This window comes from Labrus bergylta, chromosome 3 (genome assembly GCF_963930695.1).
Source record: "Labrus bergylta chromosome 3, fLabBer1.1, whole genome shotgun sequence".
NCBI lineage: Eukaryota > Metazoa > Chordata > Actinopteri > Labriformes > Labridae > Labrus > Labrus bergylta.
In genome coordinates, this window is record NC_089197.1 from 26,763,779 (window position 1) to 26,778,741 (window position 14,963).

General features: G+C 38.8%; 1 long non-coding RNA gene across 1 annotated transcript; it reads right to left on the reverse strand.

The window, feature by feature from the left end:
* Positions 1 to 1,008: 1,008 nt before the first annotated feature.
* On the reverse strand, positions 1,009 to 3,024 carry LOC109985436 (uncharacterized). Its single transcript, XR_002278023.3, has 2 exons — positions 2,796 to 3,024; positions 1,009 to 1,465 (listed from the first exon to the last, which is right to left on the reverse strand). It is a non-coding gene; the product is annotated as an uncharacterized lncRNA (long non-coding RNA).
* Between the last annotated feature and the right edge of the window lie 11,939 nt (positions 3,025 to 14,963).

Consider the following 14,963-nt stretch of genomic DNA (forward strand, 5'->3'; position numbering starts at 1 on the left):
GTCTGGCTTTGTTGTAATTGAATTCTGGCAACTTTGGTAATCAAAGGTTTTGTTGTTGGCAGTCAAATTATTTTTCAAGGTACAAGTGGGTGGAGCTTGAAGCACAGCTGATGCAGTGAATCTCTTGGGGTAGGAGATAGGTTAATGCAGACTCCATAAATTAAACAGAAATGTAATCTTTTTTTTCCTAGTGTGTCAGCAAATGAATGTGGAGATGACTTAAACCACAAAGTTGTAGTAAATGACAATTAAAGGTAAACATCAACACAAGCAACATGTTGTTGTACAGCCTCGTACCATTTCCTCCTTATTACTATCTGATGTTTTTGGGACATCGTACCCTCAATGATGAATCACTTACTGGTGCACAGCTCAGAGAAAAAGCCTGTCATTTTCACGTGGCATTAACTTTTAGGAGGGACTAATCTTATGTATCTACATGTCAGGCTCCTTCTCTGAAAATGTAAATATTTCTAACTCAGGCCTCAAGTGCCATGTTGATAGACTGAAGCAACACTTGTCCTCTGGTGGTCTTACCTGATCACTTTATAGTGTGTAACTATTTTACCGTACAATTCTGGACCCTGGGAATGTGACACAAATACCATTGAAAGAACTTTGACAAACCACTTGTCCAGGCATATCAATCCAAGAAATTACAGAATCTAAAGCATTTGCTGCGAACATATTGACAGAAAAGAATGATTCTTAGGCACAAAATATTGGGATGGATCATTAACAGACCTTTAAATGGAGATTACAGCTATCTCTACATGGAGCTTTTTTAAGTTGTGATGAATAGAAATTATGTAACTAAAGTACAACAATGTAAAATACATCAGAGGACAAAGGAGTAAACAACTTCAGATGTATTGAATTCATGAAATCCTCTGAAACACAACAAAATAAGAGGTACCGTCAAAAGATACAACTTAAGCAAAGGATACTTGTATGAAGGAGAGCGTTTGTGAATAACCAACAGTATAAGGAGGAGCATTGAAGAAAATGTCAAGCGCAGGTATTTTATTAAGAGTTGCAATGTATTAGTGGATAAGTGTGGTATATTCCATCCCATAGTGTACTGTATACAGTCCCAGAAAGGTTTCTTTGTGACTACTTTGAGTGCGGAGCCACATTCTAAAGGAAGTTTGTTTACTGTAACAGCAAATAAGGTCCCTCTCATTGCTCTAAGTTTTCCAGCCAACATTGGAGAAGTCATTGTCCGAACAGTGAAAATAAGGAAAGACAGAACAACTTGTTAAAAGGGGTATTTTATATACTTTAAGGGTAGAAGGTCATTGGAGACTGACTGATGCATCAATCATGCACTTCAACAACTATTAATGCCGGAGGACTTAAACATCTGTTTATTAGCATCAGCCTGGGTTTTCCATATCAAGTCTACCCACAGTGTCCTCATGGAAAGCCAGTGTAGTGGCCAATATGTCTGGATATTGTAAGGAGCCTGGAATAGAGACAGAATACAGTTGGAGCGATTTCTTCAAACTCTGTGTACACACATAAAATTGCAGGATTGACACAACAGAGGCAACAGTTTCATGTTGTCGACTTTTTAATAGGAACGGACACTTCCAAAATGATGGTACTCTGGGGAAGGCTACCTGCCTTCAGTACCAATCCATAGACATTGCTAGGTTTATTTAACTTTTTCCATTAATAACTGTAACTTTAATTCTATATGACTGCGTCAAAGAAAACCTTTAGATGTTGATTCTTGTTTTGAGTTACAGTTTTTTCCAATTGCTAAAACACTATTTTGCAAACCAGGCTGGTTTTATCAAAATACTTGACACAATTCACAAAACCACACACCCAAACTGCAAAATACCTCATATCCTGCAAAATGAAGCACTGCAACCAAAACTACATGTAGCATTATCAAAATCAAACTTTTGCACCAAATGGCACACACTTCATTCATATTACCAGATTTTTGTCTGACCAACTACATACTGTTGGGCATAATGAAAAGCACTCTCATCTTTAGTGTGCTTTGCCATAATACTAAAATAGTCTGAATTGTAGAAAATTCTTCAGATTGTTCACATACACAGAAATATTTGCAGATACACACGCGCTGTTATTCATCACCAAACAAGTCAGTGCAACATACACCAGTACAGTAAAACAGCTCAAGTTGGGCTGCACTCTCTGTCCAGCCTCTTGCAGGATATTGTCAGCCCATGGTTGATGACATGATCAACGAAGGTTGCTCTGATTTCATTTTAAAGTTATTTTCTTCTTTGGCCATGAACTCCTCCACCAGCTCAACCCCTACCTCTCACTCTTCCTCCCCCTCTCATTCTCACCCTCCCTCTCTCTCTCTGCAACCTCTTCCCTTGTTGTTGTAAAAAAAAAAAAAAAAAAAAGGTGCTCACCTGTAGTCTTTTCATAGTGCTTACTTCCTGATTGAAGTGATAACAACTAACCATTGAGGTGTTTGTCCAGGTGGTACATACATTGACCAATTAGCTCATGAACTGTAATTTTGAATGGCAGTGTTTTGAAATGGCAAACCTGTGACTTTAAGTCAGATTGTTGTGTCTTATGCAGAGAACCGTGTTCAGTGCATTTAAAAAGTGCCATTTTAAATTGCAAAATGTGTGAAAAGCAGAAAATGTGTTTAGACTTTTGGAGACTTGAGAAGAGGTTTTGCTCTCTGTGTATCAGTTTAAATAATTGTGCTATGCATGTCATTTTAGTGCTTTAGCAATTGGAAAAAACTGTAATTATCAGAACCAGATATAGTTACAGGGACTCAAAAGCAGACTCACTGAGTTCAGGAAAAGGCAGAGTTTAATTACAGTCCAGGTCGGTACGCAGGCAGGTAATACTTCAAGGCAAACAAATCCAAAGGGAGCAGGCAAAAGGCAAAACGGTAAGGCAGGCACAGCCAAAAATCACTAGAAGTCTACGAGGAAAACTGCTGGAACAAGGTGACACAGGAACACACTACGAACTGGCAACATGAGGGAGGAAACACAGGAATATATACACACAGACAATCAGGGGATAACGAGACACAGGTGAGCACAATCAGGGCGGGGAGGCTCAAGGCAGGAATGGGATACTATTGTGACATGACATGAAGTGTTCACGTTCCCTCCTGGAACTCCTCCTTTCCTTCCCTCTCCTGGTTATCCCTTCTTTGTGTTCACACCCAGACAGGCTGAGCAGAGCACCAGTAACGATGAAAATCAGTGTTCACCGAGGTATTACTGTATCTTGACATGATAATCTTCTTTTTTAATGCTACACTGCACTCTTTTCCCCCAACATAGAGCATGGCAGACAGCTCATACATTATCATCGAGTGCCTTTTCTCTTTCCTTCCCCTTCTCTCTCGCTGTCACACCCACTGACTCCCCCTTACCCGCCCTCACCCACCGCTCTCTGGCTGGAGTGTCTCAGTGTGAAAACCTCATTATGTTCTGCTACTGGACCTGCAAACTCAATTGGACAGCAAGCTACAGTCCAGATCTGATCCAGACCAGTGTGTGTATGTATTGTGCTCCTGTGTGTCTTTTGATGCTTACATGCCTACTTGTGTTTGTGTGTGTGTGTGTGCGTGTGTGCGTGTGTGTGCATGTCTGTGCTGGTACTTGGATGTGTGATCAGTGGTGAAAATCAGTTAGTGCTCCTTCAGTGTGACAGTGCCCATTCAGGCGGTGAGAGTTTCCACAATTTTGGAGCATCAGGTAACTTTAGCAGCAGCATGATTTGGCATGTCTGATGATAAGAGGCCTGTGGCCAGCTACACATTTAGCAGCCTTACACTGGCCCCTTGTTCACTATGCTTTGCTTTGCTTTCAGTTCTCATGCAGTCAAAAAGGGCCTCCTGTTCAATAAAAATCATTCTTAAGCTCCACTCAGTCCTTTAAAAATGGATACATTTATGTGTAGTTTTCAATTTTGCCAGAACTTCTGTTTAATTTCTTTCTTTACCTGTTTAAGAATTTCAATATGTCCATCGAGTTAAGTATTTCTTTCTTTTTCTAAAAATGTAGACTGGTGAACAATGATGAAAACATGACATTTGAAGTTGTTTTTTTGATAGAATTGAATTTTGATGCTGCCAACTTGAATTATGAGATAACAGTGCCTCCTCTGTCCAGTTTAGTCTGCCTTTTAGATATACATCTCTTTACAGAGTATGTAGGATATAAAACTCGCTCTGGCCAACTGTATGTCCTTTCCCAACTTCTGTGGTATCGAACAAAGACGACTTGACAATATACAGAGCCGGTTCCTCCAATTTATTATTGGCCAACCTCTGAACAGCAATTATAAAGATTCAATTATGCTGATAGATAGAGTGTAGAACTCAGTTAACTTTGCATTAGCACCTCTTTCCCTGCTTCACGCAATGAGACAGACACAATGGAGAGAGCGGCTGATCTGAGTAGCATTCTCAAACAGCCCCATTCATCATCCCCCACAGCCCTATCTCTCTGTGTCAGGGACAGCCTTGTTCACTCAGACTGCCCAGCTGAGACAGAAAAAAAAAAAAAAGAGCAACTAACCAGACGTTTCTTTTTCATTCAGAGTCAGAAGACCAAGCAAACACAAAAAAATACCTCAAACAATCAAACTCTACAAAAGGACAAGAAAATGAGTCTGATGATTAAAGACATTCAATAATATGAATAGTAGAAATCTGTCAATTATACTTTGAGTTTGCTTTAATTTTCACAGCCAGATCATCGTCTATATAAATACTTAGACAAAATATATCTAGAAAGGGCAGGGACCAGAGTAGAGTTTCTTCATGCTTTATTTCTTTACAAACTTGATTCCACTTGTGACAAGCGTAGTAGTCAGATGATTTAACTTGAAATAATGCATCAGAGTCACAATCGAGTTGTCAGCAGCCTGTCACGCAGCTCAGCAGTGTGAAGCAAACTTAAGGAGTGAGCATGGCCTGCTGCAGGCCTCTTAATTGCTAAGGTGGCCTGATTGGATCGAGTCAGACTAGGCTTAAAGGGGAAGTGGGATCTGCAACATATCCAATATACCATTTTAAAGATACAGCTCCTGACTCTTAATGCTGAATATTCAATGATATGTTTATTATCAGTTTGAGAGAGTACAATGCTGAAATTCCTCATTTTGAAGTCTGCTGCATTATCTGAAATTAATATAAAAAAATAAATATAAAGTAGTTGACAATTGAAGTAAATAAAGAATGACAAATTACATTTTATTTACTCCAACTTAAACCAGCATTCATTTTGATTTGATAAACTTGTGTACAGTTTTCTATGAAATATTTCAGCCAATATTGAACAACATTATCATGTATTTTGATGGCCTCTTTCAACTTGTGAGGACATGTGTTTCTTTTGCAGCTCTATGTCCATCAGGTTTAACTTCTAACTTAGGTCTGTGTACTCTTTAGTTCAGGGCATACACAATGAACTGTAGTTTTTATTTTATTTGATTAAAAACAGATGCCATCCTTATCTGTCAAAGAGGTTCTAAAGAGCAGTGAGATGGATCAAAAGAGGGATGAAAAAGAGCACAAGCTGCTTAGAGCGAAAGGGAAACAGTTCACAGAATGGATAAAGGTCAGTCAGTCTGTTTTCCCCACTTGCCTGAGTGTAGCAACATTTTGAAAGCTAATGGGCTAATGAAATGTTTCCTCACTCAGTTGGGAATGATTACAAGTCATGCCACTCAGAGGACTCAATGTTGTTGGATATTTCTTTCTGGATATTTTACATCTCTTTTTCTGTATTTGTCGCTTATCATACACGTCTCTTAATAGGCAATGATTTGCGTTTAGAAAAAAAAAGTTCTATCTTGATTTTTGATTTGTTTATTCTGAACATGTAACACGAGACAAAGGTGAACTTAAAAAAACAGACAGAAAATGAATAATAATTACAAACAGTGGAAAGTATAATTCAGAAAAAATAAAATAAATGTGGACACTTTGCTATTTTAAGTAACATGTCTGCAAAAGACTTCATTTGTAAAAAAAGAAAAAAGAAAAAAAAGAAAAAAAGAAACAAAAGACAAACCGAGGAAGAAGGATCAAATAATCAAGATGAAAGTGTCTGCTGTTTCTTGTCACTGTTACTGATGAATTCAAAACAAAAATATGATTCACCCCCGTGGACAAATTGTATCACTCAAAATATTGTGTGTTGTTGAGCACGTGAACGATGTCCGTCGATAGGGACCCTAAACTGTTAAGGTCAATTGAGCCAAGCATGTTGTCTAACCTGAAATAACTTAATGGCAAAGTCACAGCCAACTTTGACGAGGAGAAGGCCAGATATATCAAGTTTGTGAGACAAAAAAGGAGCCAGTTGACAATGTAAAAGCTGTTGGATTTGCCTCCAGTTGGCAAAAAACTACCTTGCGTACTCACATCTTACTTTTTTCTGTCTTTTTCCTCTCTGCCCCTTTTGCTCATGGCTCATAATAACAACTAAAACTATGGGTTGGACCTTAAATGGCCTAATGTCAAAATCAAATGTTTGACTCAGGTAATAAGCATCGAGGCAGTGGAGACATTTGGTATCACTGTGGGTTGGGTTAGATCAGAAGAGAAGTACCCTAACGATAAAGTATTATCCTATCCTATCCTATAAGATAGGCATATTCACTTACTGCTGAAAGTGTTTTTTTCTTTTTGTCAAGCTTAACAACCTTCAAGACAATGCTGAATCACTTGCTACTTCCTGGTTATTATCATTTGACAACTCTTTCACTGACCAAGAGAGCATGTGCCTCTTCTCATCTGCCTGCTTCTTCTCCTCTCAGCAAATGAAACACTTCCCCCACTCTGTCAGGCTGCATCACTCTTTGAAGTTAATGACTCAAACTATCAGTCGTTTCGCTTTTAATTAGAAAACGGACAAAATGATTACATTTTTAATTGAAGCTGTCATTTTCAATTAAGATATGACATCCTTGAGCAGCCCTCTCCTCTCTCCCCTTTTTATTTATTCATTTATTGGCAGTGTTCTCAAGATGTTAGACTCATTTTCCTCCTCATCTCTTTTCTCCTCTTTTGCTGCTGGAGGCCCTTCTCATGGGGTTTTGTTAAGCACTTTAACTGCTTAATACCATGTAGTCTTAAATGTCTTATGTCTACATACATATACTACAATCCTCTAAGGCCATTCCTCACCTATGAATCATTATTTCATGCTATATTAAAGATATTTCCTTTTGTTGGATGCCCTTCAGTCCTCATCTCTTTACATTCTCCTGCCACTATGATACATGACTGTCTGTATTAAATTCCAATAGTCCTGATGATTTTGTGGGAGATAAGTCAAAATATTTTAGGAAATTGGTTTGGCTGCAGTTTCATACAATTTGGCCTAAAATGCTAAATAACATCACATGAATGCTAAGGAACTAGCAATGCAAATCAGTTTAAAATGCCAAACAAAACTTGCAAGAACTCAGTCTTCCCCCAGAGACCCTTTTCCTCAAAAGAGGCTTTATTGGATGAGTTTTTTCTTACAATGTTCAGACTTTTTGGCCACAGGCAAGTTTTGAGGAAAAAGTCGATTGGGAATATTCACTTTTGCAGACTTTTCTGTTTCGCACACTGCCGAGCCACATTACAGGGGGAGGTTTGCAACCCTATCACACCTTGTGCAAAAACTGCATTGCAATATACCAAACAAAAATGTATCTAATGATGAGCTATCTATGTGCCTTTTTGTAAAAAAATGCTTTCTTATTGCTCTGTAGAAAGAGACCACGGTAGGTAACTCAGGGAATAAATAGGAAAAATCATTTTTGAAAAATGTGTGCCAAGACAGTCCCATTACGGCTGGCTCTTTTAGGCACACTGTCATTTTGGTTTATAAGGCTTGAAATAGAAAATGTCTTTGTGGATTCTGATAGATAATATCTTACACATTTAATATATTTCTTTTCTAATTAGCTTTTCAGCAAATTCTGATACATCTTTTTAAGTATTGAAGCAGTCAGCCTAGGCCATGACCTTATAATCACAGATTAGGAGCATTAAATATTAGAAAAATGCAAATGTCCATGCGCTTCACATCTTTCAGCAGGGATTACATATAAGGACTTTGCTACAGGCAGTCAGGATGCACAGAGAACCATTTTGTTGGCATAAACAAGAAAGCTTGATAAAACCTATAAGCACACACACTTTTCAGGAGATAATGGTGTGTAGTAATTTTCTTAATAACCTTTATTTCTTTAACCTTTATTAACCAGGTATGTCCCTCAGAGATCTTTTAAATGAGATCAGAGACCTCATTTAAAAGGGAGGTGTATTGCAGTAGTGACGGTTCAATAATAAACAAGGAAATTCAATATTTACATTAAAAAAAAATGTCAGAGAAATTATTTACATACACATAACCTAGCCTCCAAATAATTGACCAAAGTAAACACATTCAGGAACTACGTTTTGAAGTTAAAGGGATAGTTTTGAATGTTTTGAAAATGGGGTTGTTTAACATACTTGTCAATATGTGTATTAGCCGCAGGAGATGCCAATCAACTCTGCCCCTAAATTTAAAAAAAGGGCCATCTTAGGAGCTATATATCGCTACAGACAGGATCAGTTACACCTCGCAAGTTGGCAAATTTGAAGAAAAACCTTACCTATAATGACAATGTAATATGCAAGATTTTTTCACTGCTTGAATTTGTTGTCAGACAGCCACTTTATTTTAGCACCATTTTATGTTCTTCCATCTGCAACAAAATATTCTGTTCAAGGAAATTATGTTAATTCTGAATGAAAGTGGGCCCACACACCAGCCTTGTGGCATCATGTTAACTTGACGAAGTTTTATTTACCTAAAGTTAATTGAATTTACATTTTCTAGTTTATATTTTCAAAACACTTCTGAAGATATTAAAATTGAATATCATGACTTAAAGTCTAAAGAATAAAAAAGCAAACTTCCTACGGTATTAAGTATTGTGTCATTCTTTTTGTGGTTTGAAGAAACACATGATACAAATTTGATAAGAAAGTGTGTATTAAAATCCAGTTCTCACATCCAGGTTTGAAATAATCTGCAGGTAGCAGTTTCACATATAATAACAATGATGGTATAAAGCAGCTACATGAAGAGATCCTTGAGTCAAATGGAGAACTTATTACAACTGAGAAAATACTTCTCATTCTGTCAGGTTACTCTACCGTATGTTTTTCAGCCTCAGTTCAGTTGATGTTTTTTTCGGCAGCATAATATTAGGTTCTAGGTTGTGTGTCCAATATACACAGTAAGGCATACAGTTGCTAAGCACAGGAAATGTTGTTTTGTTCCATAAATTACAGTAATTACGTTGTACTTTACACTACATTCCCATGCCTTGCAGTTTTTCCATGTCTTTCATTCCTTTTATTTTATGTCATTTATTTCCTTTGTTTCCTTTACTTCTTCTTTTGTCTTCATCTGACTCTCGTCTCCTCTTCTCTCCTCCTCCAAACCCTGAAGAGTGAGTCTGATGCTCTTAACAGTCCATTTCCTGGTGAGGAGGCTCTTGAGTGCAGCGTAATCCATTCTTTGCCCGTACAATGCTATGTTCTCATTAACTCTTATCAAAGTTCATCTTGCATCCAAATTCTGTGGACCGCTCAATACTGTCGGCGGCAAAAAGAGAAAATGAAAAAGACAAAGCAAGAGACACAGCCAGAGAGAGAGGGGGAATGTGTAGATAAAGGACAAAGGAATAATGGTTTAATGGTGATTGAGGAGAGGCAGAATAATCACAGCGGTCCTCTGAGTAGACCAAATATTAGTTTATGTAAAATTAAACTCTTTTCATATCTGAAACTCTGATGAGTATGTTTTCGTGTTTCTTTTCTATAAACCCGTACATTTCTTTGTCCATTTTTTTTTTTTTAATATAAATTAGAGGAGCAAAACTGGCTCAGACCAATAATCAAATTGAATTCATTATTATAATTCAATCTTACTCACATAAAAGGGGCTCTCTGTTTTTATCATATTTGCTTTCAAGGACCCTAACCCTAACCACTACAATGGGCATGGCAGAGATGAAAACGTCCTATTTCCAGTGAACAGAGGACAGAAGCAGGTGGAGACACGGAGTGGGTACTTGGTGCAATCCTTGCTTCATTTGTTCAGATGATTAGAAACCCCCTTGTAATTTCATCTGTATCATCCTCCCCTCATAAACCCGCACATACTCCTTCTGTATCATCATCCCACAGTGCAGCTGGATTCCCTCATTGAGATGTAAAGAGCGATAATTGGAGACTGATTGCAGCCTTTGACTATCACAAGATGCTTCAACACATAAGAGCTCCATTTACACTATAAACAAACACTGCAGTCTGATGAGAGCGTTTATCTAAACCCCAGTCTTGTCAAATCAATTGATGGATATTTTCTACTTTGTGTATTTTGCTGAAATGCTTATTTAACATTAAGCTAGCCAACAAACTGCCAAAAGCCAACATTACTTATGTTCAGTTTCTCTATTTTTTTTTTAAGTTTCTGTTAATGATTGGGTTGTTGTTGAGTTTTTTTTTTCCAGGGCAAATTTGAACTACCAATTGACGAGTTAAGTGGCTTACATACAGAGCACCAGTCGTACTTGGCCAAAAGAGATCATCTGCACTGGTCTAAAAAGAAAAGAGTCATCTCAGTATTGATTCAATTGGTTTAGCTGTATGCCGCTGCTGTTTCATACATCAAGTCTGTGTGCAAAATAAACTAAACTCAACAATGGAATGACAACTGCTGTTTCCTTCATTACCTTCATCTAAAGCAGAGGGCTCAACAGTAACCAGTTCAAAACACTAATGCGGGAGCTTTAGTCAGAGTAAAGAGATCTTGTTTAGCATTGTGAAGAGCGATTGCTGAGTCATGCTCAGATGCTCACTTGGTTAGGAACTGAAGGAAACTGCAGCACACATTCTGCCAATGAAGGGAATACAGTGATAGCATGTGGCTGTGTGAAAAGGGCTTCATGGTGGACGTTACCATGTTTCAAGGGCCAATGTCTCACCTAGCTTCTCAGGGCTCTGAGCTAACAGCAGACATTTCAGAATTGTGTAGTGACATCAGTATCCTGCATCACTTTACTTGAGGGTACACAAAATTGGTGAGTAAAAAGGAAATCATGAAAATAATTCGATGGTCATTCACAAGTATGCCCAGTTCAATACGTGTACTTTATGGCAACATTTCTGATTGGTCTGCCGATCCGCTCTGTCGTTATTGGTCAGTTGCTCAGCAAGCTTCTCGGAAATTTCAACATGAGCTGCAGGGCTTGCCACAACGAGCCAATGGACTTAGATCAGTGATTTCACACTGACAATGACGCCGCACTGACACATTTTTATCGAGAGGGGCTAGAACCGAGCGTTACATGCGGCTAATGCTACAGCTAACAGGAGGACGTAGGAGAAGTTTCCGCGGACTTTGAATTTTTGCGTTTGATTGGCCTCTTCTCAGCTCTCAAAGGTCACATCCACTTACTCACAGCTCTGTAGCGTGAGCACTTTGAAACCTTTGACCTTCCATCGTGACTGTACCTCAACTGTCCAGATAAACAGCCAGAGGAGACTGTCTGGTACAACAACAACCAGCAGAGCGTTTACCCAGGAAGGATGGAGTAGAAGAGGGCTGCACTTTGCTTCGGAACTCTTGTCTCCTAACTCCAATATTTATGCTTTTTCAAATCAATAACTCGTGTTCCTTAGACTGTGTATGTATTGTGCTGAATAAAGCTCTTTTATTATTTGATACAAACTGCCTGTGCTCCCCGAAGAATTAGAGCTGTAAGGAGAAAGATAGTTTAGGGGATTAGATGTTCTTTGTAAAAGGAAAATACAGTGACTAATGGGTGTGTGTACGTGTGTTTTTGTATTGCTTAATGTGTGTGTTTAGAGACAGCTTAAGGTCTTCAGGATGGTGCTGTGCTGCTGCTCCCACTTTAATTGGCTGCTGGCCCTGCAGCCTCGCTTGAATGGAGAGTCATTTAGGGATCATTCACTCTCACAGGATTTTCGAATGCCGCTGCAGAAGAAATTGCATTCCTGTTTCCATACAATGGCTGGTCTGAGTCAGGGATGGGGCAAGAGTATCACTGTCATTATCATGACAATGGAAGCTAATTCCACTGCCACAAGCGCCATTCTGAAGCCCTCTGCAGTACCAGCTTATCAGGGGGCACCATGAGACCAGCAGGAAGCCACGTAGCATCAGAAAGATACACACACACACACGCACACACGCACACACTTTTAGGAATCATTCTTTGTTAAGGCATGAACCAGCACATCAGCAAAAAAGTTTATTTAAGACAGCAAATGTATTTCCAAATGTTTCAAACCTGTGTGAGGAGTTTTATCTGTTTTTAAAACAGACTGGATTTTATACTGATGGTTCTTTATGTCCTTCGAAAGCAAACAAGACCACCAGAAAGAAGACTGTTTATACATCCTAAATTTTACTGCCAAGTAAGTATTGCAACTTGGTCGATGTCAGATGAGGAAATTAAGAGCACTCTGCCAAAAAAGCTTTTTTTTCATTCCATTTTTCATGGCAAAATTGAACACATAGTAATACCTTTGGTTGTTAAAAAAGCAGGATTTCAGATAACATTTCTCACACATGAACAGAATGAGGTCAGCAAAGGGATAAGACCCATGTCTTTGTCCACAGCAGTGACAAAGATCAACACTAATGAAGTGGATGGGGATTGCATTGGCTGGGAGTAAAAGAATGGCATTGGCCTCATCCTCTTAGGGCCGTTTCTCAATGGCTGCATGTTGGCTGTGTGACGGCTCCATTTCATTTTGGCATGTATGTTTAAAAGTTTGAGCTTTCAAACAGCCAGTGTAAGCAACGGCTGTCACGTATCACAATCAAAGAGAATAGAGCGCAGGTGGCTCTTGCCAGACCAGGCAAAATGATAGACTGTCTCACCGTCCCTGTCAGGGCAATAAATATGTCTATGTGGGTAGAAGATGTCACAGTCATTTAAAAAACAAAGTATGGTTACACTTCCAGTCCTTTAAACTTGTATCAATCAACCTTTATTTGTATACCGCCAATGAATAAGAAATGTTATCTCAAGACACTCAAAAAAAGACCTGTTATAAAATGTACAAAGACCCAACTTAAATCTACAATGAGCATAGCAATAAGCAACATTTAGCAAAGTTGCAGTGGCAAGCACATTCTGCCTTTCAGAGGCAGAAACCTTGAGCAGAAACAGATTCATGGTGAACAGCCATCTGCCGAAACTGTGTTGGGTTATAAGACACTTGTAACAAACAGTGTATGTTGGACTCAGACGTGTATAGAGCTTTTCTAGTCTTCTGACCACTTAAAGTGTTTTTAGTGATTTCAAAAATGGTTGTGAACTGGTTGTTCTACTCTCTTTGGTCTTCAGGATATCTGAACTCTTTTGCTAGTGATGCATATGGGGCTATGTGATGGTCCCATACTGACTGACCAAGTTCCATTTAAAGGTGCAGCGCTTAGCTGATTCCCTCAGAAGGGGACTTGTAAAGCTTCTAGCTCATATTGAAGCATTTCTAGAGTTGTCTTCACACATACACAGAACTCTTGAAAATGTCCCTACAATTTTTGGGGTTAGCCGATGCGTACGCTACAGGAAACATTCGGAAAATTCCCTGCAAGCAGGTGAGGGTGATTACATTTTGGTTTTTTTTCCAATTTGTGCACATATTGAATCTGGTTCATATACTTTTCTTCTTCTCATTATATTTCTTTCAAATCATCTAGGCCATAACATAACATAACAGCATTTAAAACTTGTATTTATGGCTTTGTAGAATCCTAAATAACTGTTGAAGCTATGGTTAAAGTTGATGAATTTAGACTATAAATACTTTGTGTAACAAATATGGAGGCGATGAGAAGTAAGAGGTATGAGTAAGTTTCACAATTACAGCCATAGCATCAACATTAATGCCTCTGAAGCGAAGAAGACAGCTCCATGCCGTTGTATTTCACTCGGTCATCCATCTCCTTCAAACCATAGGGTGGGCTTTGTTTATTTCTAACTTTTAGCGGTCTATATCTGTCTGTTCAGCTCATATCTATTGGTTTATGATTCTTTTCCAGCTTGACAGTCTGTCCAGTGCATGTGCTGCTCGACCATCCAAGTCTCTGAAGCCTGTTCTGCCTCTTTTGCAATGTAATCAGAGGTGTAATGGGTGAAGTCGTTCCGCCCCTGAGCCCTTATTGTTGGTAGTAACAGAGCATTACCATTGCATAAGTTTAAGAGATTAACCAGATAAATGAAGAAAGAACCAAATAACAAAATACGTGCAAGGTTTTAGAAAGATGTCCTAGGTACTTTACGTTAATCAGGACTCAGACACAATGATCACAGTCAGGGGTAGGGCAAAGGTATTTTGATGCCCTTCGCAGCACAAGCTTTTCAGCAGGGCACATTAAGACCAGCAAGAAGCTATGCAGCGCCACATCAACTGTAAAAACTGCAGTCTCCCCAGCATGAGCATTACATTTGTTAGGGAGGCCATCATATTAGCATAAAGACAGCTAACAAGATGTCCCAACTAATATTTATATTAAAAAAAAAATAAACTACTAGCTGTATGAGGTAGTACATCAGCTCAGAAACACAAAATAATTGACGGTTATGTAACTTAGGTTCTCTACATACCTTTAGGAGCCTTGTGTTTGGTATGTCGGCCCTGGGTAAAATATGGAAAGTTGATCCTTTGGTGCATGTTGTCCCCATTTGCTCTTCCTGTGTTTTCCTGAGACGATCTACTGTTGTCACAGTTGTGCTCCTTAGCTCACCTGCCTTCACTTAGTCACACAGTACTTTTCCACTCACCCTGCCTCTGCGCCACCATACAGCTAATCAGCCAACTCAACTCACCTGTGCACACAAACTGCCTCTCATCTGCAATCAAGCCAGTATAAAAGCCTCTCCTGTTCACTGAAACACTG